Source organism: Lathyrus oleraceus, chromosome 4 (genome assembly GCF_024323335.1).
Source record: "Lathyrus oleraceus cultivar Zhongwan6 chromosome 4, CAAS_Psat_ZW6_1.0, whole genome shotgun sequence".
In the NCBI taxonomy this organism is placed as follows: Eukaryota; Viridiplantae; Streptophyta; class Magnoliopsida; order Fabales; family Fabaceae; genus Lathyrus; species Lathyrus oleraceus.
In genome coordinates, this window is record NC_066582.1 from 256,842,636 (window position 1) to 256,852,160 (window position 9,525).

Here is a 9,525-nt window from a genome sequence, read left to right on the forward strand (position 1 = left end):
CTTCTAAAGAGACACGTGGAGAAAGCACAAAGACAGGTTGCATGCAGAGCCTTACGTGGCAAAAACGTTAGGGGTAGTTATTTCATACTTGTATTTATAGGAGTTCATAACGTTGAATTCAGGGTGTTCATTGCATTACAAAAATCTCATTGAAAACTCAAAGTATCAACATATAGAGAAACGAGCGAATGGATGAGAGAATGTAAGAACTGATGAATTACCAACCTTTTGCTTTTAATGTAAAGTTTCTAGTCTTACTACTGTTTCACTTTGCCTTATTTCATTTATCTTCAATATTATCCAAGTAATTCCATTCAACATTTCCAGTCTTTATCTTTTCTTTTATACACTTTTGAAGTAGTCGAAGTCAATGTCTCTCGTTCTTACGGTCGCCTAAGACCCTATTTTTTCTACAAAGTCGAAAACAATCATTTTAACATAAGAGAATAAAAAAACAAGGTGGTTATCTGGAACTATGTCCTAGGATTCACTGGTTAATCCTACAAGTAACCCTCAATTTGGAGTGCAACGGTTGTTTACCATTTTTCAGCGTAAACAAATTGGCACGCCCAGTGGGACATATACTAAGTTTCCTATCTGTTTATAGATTTTCTTGTTTTCTTTCTGTTTAAATAGTGTTCTATTTTAAAAGTCGTTTGTGGGCATTTTATATGCAATTAAGAAGTGGTAAAGCTTTGTCTAGAATGTCTCGTCCTCCTGTAGATAGTGCAAGTTGTAACACCCCTTTTTCTACCCCAAAATACTTAACATATAATCAGAGTGAATAAGCACGCATATAAACAAAAGGGCGTCACATCGACGTTTTCAAAAACTAAAAGCTTTCAAAAACCCAAACATCATTCGTCATCAATATACAATACACCTAATCATTTAAAATAACACATTCCAATTATCATGAATATTCCAGAATATGCGTTCGCAGCGGAAAATAATGAATACTCATGCATTTCATCAAATGATCCATGTCCCATACCATGATCATCTCTCAATAATCTCTTCCAAATAAACTAAAACCATAATCAGAATATTTGGCACTATGGCTTCTCAACAGCAATTGCAAATAAGAGAAGGAAAGCTCTTGAGTTTGAGAAAGATGAGCATGTGTTTCTTCGAGTTACGCCAATAACGGGTGTTGGTAGAGCTTTGAAGTCGCATAAGTTGACGTCGCGTTCCATTGGTCCTTATCAGATTTCCGAGAGGATAGGTGAAGTGGCATATCAAATTGCATTACCACCATCACTTTCTAATCTTTATGATGTGTTCCATGTGTCTCAATTGAGGAGGTACATTGCGGATCCATCGCATGTTGTTCCATTAGATGATGTTCAAGTGCGGGATAATTTGACGGTTGATACATCACCTATGCGAATTGAAGATCGAGAAGTGAAGAAGCTTCGAGGTAAGGAGATTGCTTTGGTGAAAGTAATATGGGACGGAGTCGCCAATGGCAATATTACTTGGGAACTCGAGGATAAGATGAAGGAATAATATCCGGAGTTGTTCGTTTGAGGTAAATTTTCGAGAACGGAAATCTTTTAAGTGGGGGAGAGTTGTAACAACTCAATTTTAGTATTTATTTATTATACTATTATTATTATATTTTATTTTAATTATGTGGAGTGTTAATTAATTAATTGGTTGTTAGATAGTATAATAATTGATTATATTTATTAATTTTGGTGTGTTAATTAATTATTTAGTTGATATGAGATATAATTAAATAATTGTATTAATTAACTTAGTGTGTATGTGGGGTTAGTTTAATTTAATTGAACTAATTAGAGATGTTTAAATATTAGGTCTTATTGGGCCTATTAATTAAATTAGAAGTATCATGCTTTAAGCCCAAATAGAATACTAGTATATAAGAGGGGAGGAGAGTGAGAATTATGATTCATTTGATCATTTGAAGGCAATAGAGAAAGAGGAGAGGAAAAGTAAAGAGAAGAGCTACGGTTTCCTGATAATTGAAGAGGTAAGGGGGGAATCTTTATTATTATGGGTTAGTATGATTAGGTCAATGGGTAGATGTATGTTTAGGTTAAAATCCCTAATTTTGTATGGTTGTTTGAAATTGTTAGGTTTTGATGAGTATGCTCGATTGTGGTGATTGATTGTGTTAAAACTGTAAATTAACGTTATATATTTAGAGTATTGTGTGAGTTATAATTTTCTGAACGTGTGACTTTTTACGGAGTCGAAATCGGAGGTCCGGAAGTCCTCCAACGATGAAAACCGCAGAAAATTTTGCATGCTGTCCGTCACAATCGCGGCCCTTTTTTATGTTTTATTGTCGAAATCGTTTTGGTCATAATTTTTGATCCGTAAGTCCAAATTGAGTGCCGTTTGAAGCGTTGGATAGCTGAAACAGAAGACTATAACTTTGTTTCAGAAATAAAATAATTTTGGAGATTATTTCATGGACGCTTTTGGGGTTGAAGAAGATGAAAATTATGTTGGAAAATTTAGAAAACAACAACTTTTTAGTAACGCCTTCGTGCACGGTTTTATTCATAACTTTCAACTCGTGAATCATTTTGGGTTGGGGTTTAAAGCATTAGAAAGGTGACTCTAATAGATATTATATGAATGGTGTATTTGTTATGAATGTGTATATGTACCATTGGTGGATTGTGAATGATACATTGTTATGAATGTGTATATGTACCATTGGTGGATTGTGAATGATATATTGTTATGAATGTGTATATGTACCATTGGTGGATTGTGAATGATATATTGTTATGAATGTGTGTATGTACCATTGGTGGATTTTGAATGATATATTGTTATGAATGTGTGTATGTATCATTGGTGGATTGTGAATGATACATTGTTATGAATGTGTATATGTACCATTGGTGGATTGTGAATGATACATTGTTATGAATGTGTATATGTACCATTGGTGGATTGTGAATGATATATTGTTATGAATGTGTATATGTACCATTGGTGGATTGTGAATGATATATTGTTATGAATGTGTTTATGTACCATTGGTGGATTGTGAATGATATATTGTTATGAATGTGTATATGTTGGTGGATTGTGAATGATATATTGTTATGAATGTGTATATGTACCATTGGTGGATAATTCATAGAGTTGAATTATGGTGATATGTGGAATGTTAAGATGGTAGAGATGATCTTAATTGCATATGTATTGGTATTTGTACATTCATTCATGGCATGCATGGTCGGCTTCATAGTGGAAGCGGTGAAACTGTGGGTTCACATGGTAGCACACGTTGATCCTTAATTGGAAATAGGCGTGGTAGATAGACGTTGATCCTTAATTTGAAATAGGCGTAGCAGACGTTGATCCTTAATTGGAAATAGACGCGGTGACTTGGATTCTAGATGTTGAATCGGAAAGCGGTGGAACGTTGGGTCCATATAGACGTTGATCCTTAATTGGAAATAGGCGTAGCAGACGTTGATCCTTAATTGGAAATAGACGTGGTGGCTTGGATTCTAGATATTGAATCGGAAAGCGGTGAAACGTTGGGTTCACATTGAGGTACCGCATGCATAGAGTCACATGTCTTGCATTGAGTCACATTAGAGTTATGTGATAATTGAGTGTATGCATTATTGTGATTGTGATGTGCGTATGAGATATGGTAATTGAATTTGATGATGTTTGGATACATAACTTGACAACATATATGATTATGTGATAATTGTAGTTATGTGTATATTTGAGAATATAATATTGGATTTTAATATTGTACTCCTTGAGTGTGATGGATGTTTGAAACATGTGAAATAGATGTTGGTGAATATTATTTACATGGTTATATGAAGTGTGATGAATTCCATTAATTGTTGATTTGATCATTGTGCTTGATTATACTTCTTCATAATGATTTGAATTCTCACCCTTTCTGTTTGAATGTTACCTTTACATGGGTATCGCGTAGATACTCAGGAGTAGTAGCGCTGAAGTAAGTGGACGGTAGCTCGCTCGAGATTAGCTGGAGAGTTCCCGTATTTTAGTTTGAAGACTAGGTAATGAGTCAATGCTCTGGTCATGTAACACTGGGTATATTAGTAGTATTGAACTCGTATCCTATTGGATAAGTATTATGTTATTACTTGCGAACATGCTTATTTGCAATTGTTGTTGAGAGGCCATAGTGCCAAATATTCTGATTATGGTTTCCGTTTATTTTGAAGAGATTATTGAGAGATGATCATGGTATGGGACATGGATCATTTGATGAAATGCATGAGTATTCATTATTTTCCGCTGCGAGCGCATATTCTTGAATACTCATGATAGGTGAAATGTGTTATTTGAAATGACCAGGTGTATTGTATATTGATGATGAATGAGGTTTGGTTTTTGAAAGCTTTTAGTTTTTGAAAACGTCGATGTGACGCCCTTTTGTTTATATGCGTGCTTATTTACTCTGATTATATGTTAAGTATTTTGGGGTAGAAAAAGGGGTGTTACATTAGTGGTATCAGAGCCTGGTCGACCAGTTGGTTAATAGTCGTTAGGGTTTTCAATCCCGTTGTATTTGATTTGTGTATCTGACACGATCGATATTGTTTGTATGGTTTATCTGATACCATTAGTGGTATCAGAGCAGGTCGGTCCGTCCGGCCAGGTTGTTTAGTTATGTTTGTTCCCTAGTATGCGACATGTGTGTGAGAACACTATCGATGCTTGTTTTATTTTCCATTTGCAGGTTGGGAATGAAATAAGTGGGGGAGAAGCGTCTGCTTATCTTGGATGTTCCAATTGTATCGAGCTTGGACATTATGTTGTGCCTGCAAGAGTGCAGTGGGCCAGTTAACCTGTTTTGAGAATGTTGTGCTTTTCCTGAACCCGAAGAGAGGTCGGATTCGAGGATGGTGTTGGTTAGAAGTTAATCGGGTGTATATCAACTGTTTTGAGAAGAAGCAGACATTCGGAGTTGAAAGAGTTGAAGAGTCAACTTGAAGACTTGCTTGAGAAGAAGTTTATTCGTCCTAGTGTGTCGCCGTGGGGTGCACCTGTTCTGTTGGTCAAGAAGAAAGAAGGTTCTATGAGATTATGTGTTGATTATAGACAACTGAACAAAGTGACGATTAAGAACAAGTATCCACTTCCGAGGATTGACGATCTGATGGATCAGCTGGTTGGAGCTTGTGTGTTTAGCAAGATTGATTTGAGGTCTGGGTATCATCAGATTCGTGTAAAGGCTGAGGATATTCAAAAGATTGCTTTTCGGACAAGGTACGGTCACTACGAGTACTCCGTGATGCCTTTTGGTGTGACCAATGCACCTGGTGTATTTATGGAGTATATGACTATGATTTTTCATGATTATCTGGATAAGTTTGTTGTTGTGTTCATCGACGATATATTGATTTATTCTAAGAGTGAAGAGGATCATGCCGAGTGTAACACCCCGATAATAATATGGTAATTATTTAAATTAAGTTAATAATATATTTATTAATTTAATTAGATAATTGGATTATTATTATTATTATTTTGGAATTATTGAATTATTATTTTATTGGGATAATAAAATAAATTGGAAAATATATAAGTGTGAAATAAAGAAAAAGAGCCCAATTGGTAAAGAAAAGGTTTTCACGTGAAACAGAGAAGCGATTGAGAAAGAGGAGAAAGGGCAAAGAGGCAGAGCAAGAGGAAGAAGATTGGAGAAGAGAAGAGCTTGGAGCTTAGAGATTGCCGGATTAACTCAGGTAAGGGGGGTTTATCGTCGTTTAATGGGTATTATGGGTTAGCATGTAATGGGTAGTGATAAACCGTTGAATTGACCCTAATTGGGATTGTCGAATGCTGAAAATTGTGATGGATATGTTGTGTAAAAAACTGAAATTGAACCTGTAATTGAGTGTGTTGTAATTTCCCTAACGTATAGCTTTTTACGGAATTGGAATCGGAGGTCCGGAAGTCCTCTAACGGCGGAAAATGCGGAGAATTCTGCATTCTGCTTTGTGTTAGCGCAGGAACTACTGTTTTGTCTGCGTTAACCGGTTAACCCAGGGTGTTAACCGGTTAACACTGTTACGAGTTGAGAATTAGTGTTGTTTTGCCTGCGTTAACCGGTTAACCCAGGGCGTTAACCGGTTAACACTGTTAAGTTTTGGGCAGTAAGCGTGTTTTGCCTGCGTTAACCGGTTAACCCAGGGCGTTAACCGGTTAACGCTGTTGCAGAGTGGAAAAATTGTTAGTTTAAATGTTGTGTGCCTAATTGGTGGTTGCCTATATCAGTGTGTGATATGGTAGGGATTATTTCCCGCTGTTCCGAGCAGTATAGGTATTAGTAGAGTGTGCTAATACTGTGTTCATTTATTTGAGATGATATGATGTTTTGACAAATGTGTTGATGATGAATGATGATATGCATAACGTTGCGAATGTATATAGTATGCATGTATTTGTGAATGGGCTGTTGTATGGCTTAGAGTGTGAGCATGTGTCCATTGTGAATTGTTGTTGATGTTGCATTGCTAGATGATTAGCATGTATAGCATAGCCCTTGGGGTTGTAGCTAATTCCCATGGTGAGGAATTAGTGAGTGAATTATTGTGGATTTGTTGTCGATGTTTGCATGCTAGGTGACTAGTGTGCATAGCATAGCCTTTGGGGCTGTAGCTAATTCCCATGGTGAGGAATTAGTGAGTGAGTCACTAGATCTCAAATGAGTGGGACTAGTGAGCTTAGTAGCCGTATCTGGATTTGATCGGTGAGCTTGAACTATATGTTCAAGAATAGTCGGTACCGCATGTGTGGGGTCTCATTGCATAATGTATGTGTGGCGTATAATATGAATGGATGTATTCCAATATTATACGTGTGGTTGTATTGACATTGAGTATGAGTATGATTGAGTTGATATTGCCGTTGCTGAATGTGTAATCTGATTTGGGTGATGAAATGTGATATTTACTTAACATGACATGATAATTTATAATGCTTATTATATCGATTGAGGAACTCACCCTTACAACTATTTTTCAGGTAACGAGCAATGAGTTGAGTAGAAGCTAATGCTTGGAGTCTAGTGTAGTCTCCTTAGTGGGTCGTGCTCTGATAGATGTAACATCGGGATGGGATGTTTTAACTTGTTTTAAATGTTTTATTGTTAGTTATGAACCATTTTACATGTAAAGTTTTACATGATTGATGAGATTTCTATCCGCTGCGTTTTATGCAAATGCTTATGTTTTGAATTAATAAAAGAGCATGACCGTTATATTGGTGAATGGTGTGTAGTAACTGTGTGACACCCTTGATTGCATATTACTCTGATTGACACTTTGTTATTTTAATTAAATAATTGGGGTATTTAGAAGGGTGTTACATTAGTGGTATCAGAGCATAGTCGGTCGAGTCGAGTCGTAATTATTCTGTTTCTCCTGTACGGGATAGGTGTTGTGTAACCCTATCAGTACTTATTGTTTTAGCTTGTTGGATTTTCAGAATAGAGATGGCTGGAAGAGGTAGAGATGACGCTGCGATTGCTGAGGCTCTGGGTATGCTAGCTGGAGTACTTGGAGGAAATCCGAATGTTGTGGGAATGGGAGCTGCTCGTCAATTGAGTGAGTTCCAGAAGAACAATCCTCCAATGTTCAAGGGAGCATACGATCCAGATGGCGCTCAGAAGTGGTTGAAGGAGATCGAGAGGATCTTCCGAGTAACTGAGTATGCCGATAACCAGAAGGTCAGGTTCGGTACGCATATGCTGTCAGAGGAAGCTGATGATTGGTGGGTTGCTACCCGCACTGAGTTGGAATCTGCTGGAAATGCTGAGATCACTTGGGCTGTGTTCAGAGAGAGATTCCTGAGGAAGTACTTTCCAGAAGATGTCAGAGGAAAGAAAGAGATAGAGTTCTTAGAGTTGAAGCAGGGTAACAAGTCTGTTACGGAGTATGCTGCTAAGTTCACAGAGCTGTCGAAGTATTACACTCCCTATAATGAGGCTGCTGGAGAATTTTCGAAATGTGTGAAGTTTGAGAACGGGTTACGTCCCGAGATCAAGCAGGCTATTGGATATCAACGGATCAGAGTGTTTTCTGACTTGGTGGACTGTTGCAGGATTTTTGAACAGGATTCCAAAGCCAGAGCAGAGAGCTATCAGCAAAGGGTTGATAGAAGAGGCAAGAATCAGAATGATCGTGGAAAACCGTATGCAGCTGGCAAAGATTTCCAGAGGCAGAGTGGGATGAAGAGGCCTAGTGGGGGAGACTCTAGCGCCCCTACTAAGTGTTATAGATGTGGTCGGGCTGGACATCGTGTCCATGAGTGTACCAGTGCTGAGATGAAGTGTTTCAAGTGTGGAAAAGGTGGTCATTTGGCTGCAGAGTGCCGGTTGAAGACTGTAACTTGTTTCAACTGTGGAGAGGTGGGTCATATCAGTCCACAGTGTCCTAAGCCGAAGAGAGAGAACCAGTCGGGAGGCAAGGTCCTTGCTTTATCGGGTTCTGAGACTTCTGCAGATGATCGTTTGATCCGAGGTACGTGGTATATTAATGGCTTTCCTCTTGTAGCTATTATTGACACAGGTGCGACTCATTCCTTTATATCTTTGGATTGTGCTGTGAAACTTAAGTTAGAGATATCTGAGATGCATGGTAGTATGGTGATTGATACTCCTGCAAAGGGTTCAGTGACTACTACTTCAGTTTGTTTGAGTTGTCCTTTGAGTATTTTTGGTAGAGACTTTGGAATGGACCTTGTGTGTCTTCCACTAGTACAGGTTGAGGTTATCCTGGGTATGAACTGGTTGGTGTTTAACCGAGTTTCTATCAATTGTTTTGATAAGACTGTGATCTTTCCTGAGGTTGAGGAAGGAAAGGATTTGTTTCTATCAGCGAGGCAGGTGAATGAGGAAGTAGCAGATGGGGCAGAGTTGTTTATGCTGTTAGCGACTTTGGAGGCTAAAGATAAACTGGTGATTTGTGATCTAGCCGTGGTGTGTGATTTTCCTGATGTGTTTCCTGAAGAAGTGAATGAATTGCCGCCAGAGCGTGAAGTTGAGTTCTCGATTGATTTGGTACCTGGTACTAGACCGATATCGATGGCTCCGTACCGTATGTCTGCTGTTGAGTTAACTGAATTGAAGAGTCAGTTGGAAGATATGTTGGATAAGAAATTTATTCGTCCGAGCGTGTCACCGTGGGGTGCACCAGTGTTATTGGTTAAGAAGAAAGAAGGTACTATGAGGTTGTGTGTGGACTACAGGCAACTGAATAAAGTGACGATCAAGAATAGGTATCCTTTGCCGAGGATTGATGATTTGATGGATCAATTGGTTGGTGCGAGTGTGTTCAGCAAGATAGATTTGAGATCTGGGTATCATCAGATACGTGTGAAAACTGAGGATATTCAGAAGACTGCTTTCAGAACAAGGTATGGACATTATGAGTATTCTGTAATGCCTTTTGGTGTGACTAATGCGCCTGGAGTATTTATGGAGTATATGAATAGGATTTTCCATCCGTACCTAGATAAGTTTGTTGTGGTGTTTAT